General features: G+C 32.5%; 1 pseudogene; it reads right to left on the reverse strand.

Moving 5' to 3' along the window:
• Window positions 1-753: 753 nt before the first annotated feature.
• Window positions 754-2,166, reverse strand: LOC148612761 (uncharacterized; annotated as a pseudogene).
• Between the last annotated feature and the right edge of the window lie 9,984 nt (window positions 2,167-12,150).

The following is a 12,150-nucleotide window of genomic DNA, read 5'->3' on the forward strand; positions in this document are numbered from 1 at the left end:
TCCTACAGTGTTATAGTTCGCAATATAATACAAATATAACACGAATGCTTGTTTCAAGCCAATCTTCGGCCCCTCATTCCTAAGCGTAACAGCCACAACACCCAAATCAATCCTAGTCTTTCTTTGGTGGTGTGGCTTCATTTATTTCTGGTCACGTAATTGCTCAAACAACAAGAACAAATTATTTCTGGTCCCTTAACTCTAAATGGTTCAAGTCACAATCGTAAAAAAATCACACCAGCTTTCCTTTGGTTGTATTGCAGATTATGGTGTCAAAGCATAAAGACTTATACGGTTATGCTCAATCTGTCTGGGAATAAAATTGTCAACGGACACTGGAAAACAACACGGTCGACGACGACATCATGATATCATTATACGAATGCAGGATTGGGGGGGTGGTTGGACGTGTAAAAACAACTACATTGAAAAAATATCAAGTACCTTGATAAATTAGAAAAAAAAACATGCTTACTGCTAAACTTGTTATTTAAAAAAATAAAAAAAATATATAAAATCAATCCAGAAGTGATTTTCCCAAAAATCATTCCTTAAAACAATGTACAAAACAAAATGACATCAAAATTCGCAAACATTTTTTATTAAAAATAAACATCACTAAAAACAATCCATAAAAACAAAATGAAATATAGAATAAACAAAACAAAAACCAAAAGAAAATTTACTTTACATGCATAAAAATCAAATATGTTTTTTTCATAGTGCATGTATTTTCTTTTTTTATAATTCTGTTTAATACTGTACTTTAAAGAGAGCAATATGTCCTGGTTTAAAACTAAGACACAGAACCTGCGAGTCCTTGTCGTAGTGTACACCCCTGGAGAGTGTAGTGCATTATCAGCACAGAGCAATGTTTTACTGTCTTTCCTATCATCTTGAATAATGTTATACCTCCAAGTACAAAATCGTTCTGATAACTATCTACTGAAACCCCTTGGGGACTTTCAATCGATGGGGAGTGAAACGTCCAGATGTTATGGCCCGCAATATTTATACGGTTGACCGTATTTTTGTAACTATCAGTATATAATAATCTATCGATGGTTGTGGACAGGTAGCAAGCAGAACTAACATCAATTGTATCCAGAATATTCCCTGACAAGTCATCACCACTATACCTTTCTCACCAACAATGACATAGAGTCTCCCATCTTGGTAAGAAACGTTAAAGCAATACCCTTTTAACTCTATCTTCGTTGTATTTATTATCTGCGCGTATGATTTACTACCATACGTAACATCAATACTGTCGGTGTCTACGATAATGACGTCGTAAGATTGATCAGGTGTGGAAACATTACGAACAAACTGGCCATCAAATTTGTACTCTAAAACCCCTTGCCTGTCTTTATAGTCACATATAAAAAGTCTGTCATCGGAACAGATGGTGCTACCTGTAACTGAGTAGGATATACTGTCAGATACTTAATTTCGACCATTTTCAGAAGCAATATATTTTTGTTCGATTTAGGTACATTTTGGATACGTACTTGAGCATGGTCGAACTTTATATCGTCCAAGTGTATATCTATTGGTGTTTAAATAATCTCTACCTTCCCAATCGATTGTACTTGTGATAAAAACTTTCTAATGACTGGGTTAATCTTAAATTTGATGTTGGAATCGGGAACAGTTTTCGCATCTTTCTTAAAGGACTGAATTTTCTGAAACATTTTCTGGTTGAGCTGACGGGCTGCTAGAAATATCTGGAGATCAGATCCGTGCGCTTTTAAATCACGAATAGCATATTCTACTTCTTTGAAGTCATTTACTACAGACTGCAATTTATGGACATTTCTTGAGTACTTTGGTTTTAAAATTGCCTGTTTGTATTCTATTTCTTTGAGGAGACTGTTCGAGACGGTCTAAATGGTTATTCAGATCACTGCGCAATGTTCGTATTTGTACTATGATTGACCCTTTTTGTTGATCATAATTATTGACAACACGCTCTCTTTCCTTTAAGATTTTGGAAATGTTACATAAAAGCTCGGATACTGTTACTTCTAAATCAACAAGAGCAATGGAATCTTTACAACCTCGTACTGCGTCTTCGATCGGTATAATATCTGTACATGTTTTATGTCTTGTCGGAACGCAAGCAATACATAAAGCTTCATCGTGTGCTTTACAATAGTGATCGATATATTGCAATGAGACATTATGAGATATAATACGAAAAAAGACAAAAAAAAAGAAGATATAACATTATTAATTTAAATTTGTGCATGCAGTGAAAATAAAACATAATTCCGTAATTCCAAAACCATTTTAAAGTGTAAGATTTAAGTGTACGTCAGGCAAAACGGGGAAAAAAACAGTAACATGAATGTCAATACCCTACCGATCTCACAATATAATTTCACACAATGATGATTTCTCTATTTGGTAAGACTATTATTTGATCGCTTTATCACTGGATTTGCTAAGAAATGTTTCAGTAGAATGTCAGAAAAATGAGGTTTTTGACAGAGTTATCTGCCCTTGAAATGTTCACTTAAAGTGCTTTTCAATGAAATAATAATTCAATTTATTAAAATGACATGGAAATTCATGTCTTTTTTCCTTGATTCTGATGGTACAAGTAGTCAAATTACATTTTTAAAATGGTAGGTTTTTATACCATGTTGTACCTACTGCCTGATTCTTATAGAAACTTGCACGTAAAGGATATGATGGCTATTAATATTAGATTTTTTTAAATTTCTGTCGGTAACATTTTTGTGTATCCGTAAGATATACATGCCTGTTTCATTATCTACAGAAACAAAAAGCAATAAAACTATTTTTCTGTCAACTGTATTATTTACCCGAATTTATTAAAAAAAAAAATAGTAAATTCAACGGAAAAAAAACTGTTAACAAGCAGTTTGCAGCCGTATTTCCGTCGCCTCCGCAAAAAAAAAAGTTGAAATGCAAAGGTCCAATTACTCCTGTAAAATGTGTCGAATCAAAATTGCGAACAATTTTACAAAATTAAACAAACTCCGTCAAGCGGTTTCTGAGGAGTCCACATTTGTGACCGGACAAACGAAGGCCGGTATTTCTTTGTTCCATTTCCGTGTTGCGGCGGGAGCCAAAAATGTGAATAAACAGAAAGTAATACAAAAGACATAACAAAAGTAATGTATCCATTCGATATAGTTCAACACAAATCACCGAACATTCCATTCATTAATTTATTATAGCTAATTTTTTTAATTTTTAATTATAGGTAATCAATTGACAGACATTTTACGTTTCGATGATTAGCCAAAAGAGTCGATAATTTACACTTTTTCAAGTTGTTTGTTTGTTGCTATTCTTTTAATTAGAGAGCCTAACCGTGGACTGTTACAGGTCACGATTCATGCATGCATTTTTTTATACAGAAGCCTCTTTAGGCCGCCAAATTTTCACCTTTAACTACATTTCTTGATAATTTCTTTGTGTTTTATCTAGTTTCCATAAAAAAACTCGAAATTATTCTTTGTTTCGATTATTTTTTTTTCTCCGTTAATAGTCATTGTACTTCCGAAGCTTGATTGCGTCAGTGTGTCAATTTTTCAAGTCGGTATAACGAACTGGCATCTCAATTTAGCGACTAAGCGAACTATTCTTTATAACGAAGGATCCTGTTATAATAAATATAGAAGTGCAGGTAAGTGAAGTCAGACCGTAACAAAATAAAATGTATAACAAACGTCTTCATAAAAGACAGAAAGCGGGTCCAGGGTTTCAAGTTATGGGGGAGCATACTAAAACCCTAACTGCCAATCGAAACATTATGTTTTAGTTTAGTAAAAGTACGGACAAATCCAGAATTTCCGTAAAAATATCCTTTTTATCAGATTAAAATTAGATAGACGTATCCTCTGTACCCTGAATCCGCCACTGGTGAGTCACCACATATATTAAACAAACAAATGGTTAAATAAACAATATACTTAGATTTATATTGTTTATTATAAACCGTTAGTAGTTTCTATATACACCATGTTTTATTATAGTTAGGACCGATAAAAGAGCGAACCAAATTGTAAAATTTGGATTTGTCTTGGACCAGCTGTATTTTTAGTTTAACTTTTACAAGTCAAACATAGAAAAATATGCAAAAATTAATATTTATTAATAATTGTCTTGATAGTCGACATTCTTTCATCTTAAATATATGTGTGTCCTGTAATATTTCCGTCTATCTGTTATAATATTGCTCTATGACGAGAAAGCTATTTTTTTCGGCAAAATTATTATTTACTTTTTTAAAATTGTTTTCGTTACAATGAAGTCCTTTATTGATACTGTAGTCCTAATAGAATGATTGATACATGTTTGCGACAAATCATATTTATGACTTGCATGTATTTTCTTCATTGCATAATCCCATCATTTCAAGTAACACTCCAGCTGAGAATCATGCAAAATGTGATACATGGTTGGAAAGCCTACATATTTTTTTATTTAATATTTTGTTTCAAACGCTTAAGTAATTAAAACAGAAAATAAAATGTAGATTTTCATATTACCCATGTTAACAGGAGATAAAAGTTAAATTGAAGGTACTGTAGAATTCAAAATAAAGGAAGATAAATCTGTAAATGAGACTAATATACAATAGAAAGCATTGGAATGAATGATGAAACATTTCATCATAATGACCAAGAAACCAACAATATTTTTATATAAATATATTGGGGGGGGGGGTATAAAATATAATAATTACAGAATTTGCATTATTCTTACTTAGATTGGCACTTGAGCTCTGCAAAAACTACACTGACTTGTTTTCTTCAGTCCTCCAAATGTGTATCCTTTACAAGGTCAAATATTTGTTGTAAGGGACGGTGCTTTTTTTTGCGACAAAAGTGGTGTATACAAGAATGAACACATTGGAAAGTAACAGAAGAGCGAGGCTTAACAACTCGGTGGGTGTTTCTAGAAAAGCATGCAGAGGAAACTTACCCCACCGGTGCATCTAGTCCATGCTCGCAGTTTTTAGTGGAGTCCGAGTTGCTCATTTACCTTTGTTACTTCGTACGTATAATTTTGGTTATTTTATGTTCTTTGTTATGTGTGTCTGTCTTCCATGACTGGTCTGTGTCCCTGAATTACATTCTTCTAATTTCTGCTAGAATAATGGTTTCCTTGATTTCTTTAACTTAATATCGTCTTATCATTAATAACCAAATTACTTCTATAAACCTCTGATAAAAAATAGTTCGACAAAATGAAAATACTTTTTTTATTTCGTAGTCATCTAGTACAAACATTTTGAAAGCTCCCAGATGACCGTCTATGATTATATGTACAGCCATAAGATCTAACGTCGTATCCTTTAACATAACCTACTTACTATCTAAATAACCATAGACGGTCTCTATAGCTTATAGTATACGAGATTAAATTCCATTACATCCCAAGACTTATAAAATTGAAAATTCAATCATCATGAAAATGCTTGTTTCTGGTCCCTCTTTTGGTGTGCGATTCCTAAATGGTTTAACTCACAACCCCCCAAAAAATTTAATTTTATCTACAACTTTCCCTGACAAGTCAATAACTACTATGCCCTTCGTCTCGACAATGACATAGAGTCTCCCTTCTTGGTAGGAAACACAATAACAACCCCCATTTAACTTTTTCTTTGTTCTAACTCTCTGTGAAGTTGTATTAATTATCTGCAAGTATGATTTTTCCCCACATGTAACAGCAATACGGGCAGTGTCTATGATAGTTACATCGTAAGGTGGATCTGATGTAGGAATGTGACGAACAAATTGGCCATCTGTTTTGTATTCTGAAAGTTCTTGCAAGTAGTCATTGATACACGTAAAAAGTCCGTCTTTAGAAATTTCGCATCCTGTAACGGACAACCAGACATTGTCAAATAATTTGACATATTTTGGATGGATTTTGGAACATTTTCAACTTGTGCATTGTCGACCTTTATATTGTCAAGTTGTGTGTTTATCAGTGTCTCTGTGACTTCTACATCTCCAATCGATTGTACTTGATATAAAAACTTTTCGATAGCCGGGTTTATTTTAAAATTTTAAAGTTAATGCTTGGGTTGGGAAAGTATTTTACATCTTTCTGAAATGACTGAATTTTCTGGAATATTGTCTGGTTGATTTTAAAATTTTAAAGTTAATGCTTGGGTTGGGAAAGTATTTTACATCTTTCTGAAATGACTGAATTTTCTGAAATATTGTCTGGTTGAGCTGATGGGTACCTAAAAATACCTGCAAATCAGACCCATGTGATTTTAAGTAGTCAATAACGGATTCTATTTGCTTGATGTCATTTACTACAGACAATAATTTCTGGATATTTATTGTGTACTTCGGTTTTAAAATCATCTGCATGTTTTCAATTTCGTCGACATGAGGGTGTTCGAGATGGTCTAAATGGTTATCAATTTCACGGCGCAATGTTTGTAGTTTTACTTTGATTGACAGCATTCGTTCGTTCTTTCCTTTATGACTTTGGAAGTGTTAGATAAAAGCCCTGATACTGTTTCTTCCAAGTCAACCGGAGCTGTTGGAACTTTACAACCTCTCACTGCGTCGTTGATCGGTATAACATCAGTACAAGTTATGTGTTTCGTTGGAACGCAAGCGATGCATAAAACGTCATCACGTGTTTTGCAATAGAGATCGATTTTTTTGGCCATGAACCTGGCAATAGGGTATGGCTGAAAATGTAAAAGATGACATATTTGTGGTATAATCTAATTTGCTTATGCCACAGGAGCAAAAAGGAAGGAACATAATTACATAATTACTATGAAGTGAGCAGCATTCATAATCCTTATATCTTACACTAGAAAGTCATAAGAAATAAATATTAACAAACGGTTACTGAAAACTCAACAGATAGAATAGTTGGGCACGCAGATATTATCTAAAATAATTGCTACGTTACAAACCAGTTGATGGAATTCTTTAAACTGATTGGTTTTCCCTTATCAATGTTTCAATTTGTGAAAATGTTGGCACACATGCATTTAGTACAATAAACAAATTGCCATGACAAATTAAACAAAGAAAATAGTAGTTCCTTAATATAAGATGACTTTGACATTCAGATCCATTCCGGAAAAGTTCTTCAATTATATCAAATTCAACAGGGGTCAACTGGTTTAAGATTGGGTGACATTGCAACGGAAGCCACAGGAACGGAATCTTGATTCAATTACTGCCATGAATTTTTAAATGATACGCATATTATCGAAGCATTTCATATATTTTAATGTTCATGTCAAAGGCATTTCCATATAACTATAATTGTTCTTGAAGCCATCGAATCGGATATCTTTCCTTTTTATAGTATAAAACCGTAAACCAGTTTCCACCACATTCGACGTAAATGTCGAATGTGAAAGTCGCCTATAGTAATGATCAGTAAACATAATGATAATATAATTAATCTTCATATATCAAAATAGACCCTTTTGTGGTAAGTTGATGAGCATGCTCAATATACAATTCCGCGAGGTAGGGCTTGAGTAATGTATATTGAGCATGCTCTACGCAAATCATCGATTATACTACTGTTAGAATAAAAGAGTCTATTGAGCAGTGTTTTTTTTTTCAATTACCAGTTTAACATCATCAACATTGTGTCCGTAATCAAAATCGAGTTAAAATGATAACAATACAACGTTATAGCTAGCTTTTAAGAAGATAGACCTAGGGTAAGGGACACAACTCTTACAAATCACTGGAACGTTTGTATTCAGCATTTGACATCAATCTCGTGTAAGAATCAAAGTAACTTAGATTGACTTCATTCTGCCCCAAATGAAAGCTTGTTAGGCTTTGGTGAAATTGAATATGATACAAACATATCACTGATTTCAAGAGTTATGTCCCTTACCCTTTGTCTACCTCTAAGTATGACTTGAAGTGGGATAACCTAAGTCGATAACATGACAAGCCAATTGTTGTTACTGTGAGAAAGAAATGTCGTTAGAACAGTTCCAAATAAAACGTACTTAATATTGAGTGGCTTCAGTATTGTTCTTATCGTCCGTGATATACGTGCTGCTTTATTTTTAACAACAACAAAAACATTCAATCCAATGAGGATGTAAAATATGCCCCGCAGACTCATTGTGTATTATTTGACACTAGATGATGAAAATTAAAAAATTAACATAATCATATTCAGGAGTAATTAGTGAATCACGTCATTTTGAAATACAAAGGTCAAACATTATCAAATAATAATGACAAAAAACCATCACGTATGAACACGGAAAAAACAACTTTCGGGCACGCTATGAATTAGTGTAAATTTTTCACTTCCACACATCGTGAAAGTTTAAAATAGGATGCCTGACGTAGCACACCTACTGCAGAATTATTGGGCATTGAAGTCGATATTGAAACTATACCAGCTCTGGATCGTCGAAAGCGTCAGAAACAAAATACCAAAATTTGACTTCTACGGGTTATTTCTCTATCATTGATATCTTTTTTTTTAAGTATTGAGCGATATGCCTTCTAATATCTATAATCGGTAAACAAACTTTTTTTTTGTTTTTTTGTTTTTTTTTTTTTTTTTTTTTTTTTTTTTTTTTTTTTTTTTTTGTATTTGTTGTTTGTTTTTGTAGTTTTTTTCTTCTTTTTTTTTGGTTAGGAAACAAAAAAAACGCGGGTTATTCCATCCATTTTTAAGCAATTATGTCAATTTGTCTTCATAAATAGAGAGTATACAGCTATACAAGATATGTCATACACAAATCACAAATCAAATCCGATCTCTAAAACAATGTTCCAAATTATTTCATATATTTAAATCCTAGCACCTGAACTGATTAGAAATGTTTGAGACATCATTATCTGAATTATGGATGCCTAAAATATGAGTCGGTATGCTATGAATGTGAAATTTGTTTGATCCTGAGACCAGTTTTCTATGATAGGGGTAATATTTTTAACTTACTTTCTTTCATGAAAGTTAGTTTTTCTAGTAAAATAATTAAATTATCTATCAAATGATACCACATGTGAGACATTTTGGTTGAGCAATAACTTGAAGAGTCGAATATAGAAATTTTTTTTCAATTTTAGATAAATATTATGACAATGAAAATTGCAACAAGTCACTAAAAAGAAACCCAGAAGTATTACATGTAAGTAGCAGTCTTGCAAACTCTGTAAAATGTGAAAAAAAGGCTTCATATTTTTATTTTTGTTATTAAGTTGTTTTATGGGTCTATATTATGAAATGTGTAATTATTCATTCCAATATGTCTGCTCCTAGGAGATAATCTGCATTGAAAATCACACAGTTTCTATTGTATTTTAGCATCATTTACAGAGTTGCCTCCCTTTATTTTGAAATGACACAGGTTATATGAAAACCATGTTAATTCCTGTTTACAATGGCAATTCAAATAAAATATTAAAAATAAATATATCACAGTTTGCAGATTCGTAGCTGGAGTGATAACTAAATGTGATAGTAGTAAACAGAAAATTACCAAATAAGCCACTTTTACTGATGCATAAAATATATTGAAAAATATATTAGTTTAAGCGATGTTTCGGTGAGGAAGGGGTACATATTTTTCATTTTACTCCATAACCCTTAGTTTTACCGCAACTTTGTCGGTACTATATTTACCATAAGTTTACTAAGTTCACCATCCATCATATAGTTGGTTGTTTATGACTTCAATTTGAGAAAGAGTTTGTAAAACCTTAGTTGAACCTTTTCTAGCTATGATATTAATTTGCTAAAACCCCAAATTTCAGCCCCATATAGTAAAATAGGTTTAATCGTTTCATTGAAAAGATCGATTTGACACTCAGTTGACAAATTATGCCTTCTTCCTCTTTTTAGAACTTCATACATTGCTTTTCTAGCCTTTTCTTCCTGCTTTTAATAGCTTTATTGACGTTTCCTGTCCTGTTTAATAAAATTCCAAGGTAATCAAACTCATTTACAGTTTCCAAATCTGATCCATTTAATAAAAATTTAGATTTCGACTCTGTCTACCGCATCAGAAAATCATTATTTTTGTTTTTTTAATATTAACTTTGAGCTTCCAGTTTTCACAATATGCATTTAAAATTTCCTATAGGCCCGTGGCGGACTCTGCCATCAGGACAGTATCGTCGGCGTACAAGAGAAAAAAAGTTTTAAGAAAAATATCTAGTTTGTCGTTAAGGCAATTTGAATAAGTATCTAGGTCTGATAAATTTGCATTTTCCAGAAAGGTATGTAAATCGTTGCGATAAAGTGCAAATAGAAAAAGTGAAAGTTTTTCACCTTGTCTGACACCCATATTACATTAGAAATAATCAGACTTGTCATTCTTATATACAATACAAGATTTTACATTGGTATACATATTAAGAATAACATTTTACATTTTATCATTTATATGGCTAAATGATATCTTGTGCCAAAATGCATCTCTTCATACCATATCGACAGTCGATTTAATATACTCATTTCCAATGTTATCTCCGCCACAGGCCGTGTAATTATTCAGTTAATAAATGCATCTTCTGGTCTCATTGGGTGCTATGACTCCATTTATATTTTCATTACAGTTACTGGCGTCAACATTTGGTATCATATGATCGAAACCATTATTTTCTTGTTTACTATTCGATGGTGTATAAGGTTGAAAACACAATTTTTGCATAGTCTTGATTTTTAATTAAAACGTATGAAAAATAAAATTATGTATTTACTATTTATAATTTATTTATAATTTTAATCTTCATCTAAGAAAAACTCTAGGTAACCTCTTTATGAAATGAACAACTATTTTGGCCATTGATTGTCGTTTGCTGTTTTTAACAGGGACATTGAATCAATCAGTTTTATAGAGTAATCAAGGGAACCAAGGTTATAGTTGTAATCAGACATACACAACAAAGAGCATAAAGTAACTAAAATCATACATACAAAGTAACAAAAGCATATGAACAACTCGGACTCCACTAAAAACTGGGAGCATGGTAAGCGTCCTCTGCTTTTTTAGAAACACCGCCGAGTTGCTCATAAAAAGTCAAGTCCGAGGTAGAAGAAAGAAAAAAGGAAAACTATGACATGTTGAACAAATCAGTTTTCATGGCGCAGATGGATACACCGTAACGATCCACGAGTTCATGATGACGACCACAATACTTCTGAAGTGATGACTTTTTATGGTGTTAGTTTTCTCATCATAAGGACATCACATTCTCGCAAACACGTTTTTATTAATAGTTACCCGTGTTCTCAGTGTCTAAACACCCTCACCCTTATTATACAAACCCCGCGTTCACCGTGTTTTTCCATACGATCTACCTGCAGTATTTTAGTGTCCAATTTTCATCGGAATGAAAACCTGAACAGTACTCTTACAAGTGTATTTGAAATAATGATTTTTGAAAAAAAAAAGATTACCGAGTATATATTTAAGAAGGTGTATCGCTCAATACAATTGAAAAAAATCAATATCATTGATGGAGAAATAACCCGATAAGGTCAATTTAAAAAAAAATCTGACACTTTCGACGATCCAGGGCTGCTATATATTCATTATCGACTTCAGCTACTGGAAATTTGCGGTAAAACAAGCCCAAAAATCCTACAATGGATGTGCCACGTCAGGCATCCTATATTAAATACAATGTATTCACAATGCACGGTAGTGAAAAAAATAATACTCACCCTTAGCGTGCCCGAAAGTCGTTTTTCCCGCGTTCATAATGTCCGACCCATTTCCTATTGTCTCAGTACCCGACATTACCTTGTTAATTTCACTTTAAAAAAAAATGAAAAAAATATGTTTGCTGTGGCAAGAAAAAAAAATAATGAAGTTGTTTGATGGTGAAAAAATAATAATGTTGTATTCTGTTTTTCAGAAAAAGTTGGTAGAAAAAAATATAAAAAAGGAGAGGTGAGGAATCTAGTGTACATATAGTGAATGTACCATAAACTGCCATTCAGTATGTTAAAATGAGGAAGTATGTAACAAATGTCTTTAATATCAACATTTTACGGTTTATAGTAGAAACATTCATAATGTTATAATTAACAACTAAATGGATATCAATAGCCAGGATTTTTGTGTTATATTAATCCAGTTTGTTAAACAAACAATTAGAACGATGCAAAAATACACGAGCTACCACTAAATAT

The sequence above is a fragment of the Perna viridis genome, chromosome 7 (genome assembly GCF_037379345.1).
Source record: "Perna viridis isolate PV_CMFRI_1.1 ecotype Kerala chromosome 7, ASM3737934v1, whole genome shotgun sequence".
Classification (NCBI taxonomy): Eukaryota; Metazoa; Mollusca; class Bivalvia; order Mytilida; family Mytilidae; genus Perna; species Perna viridis.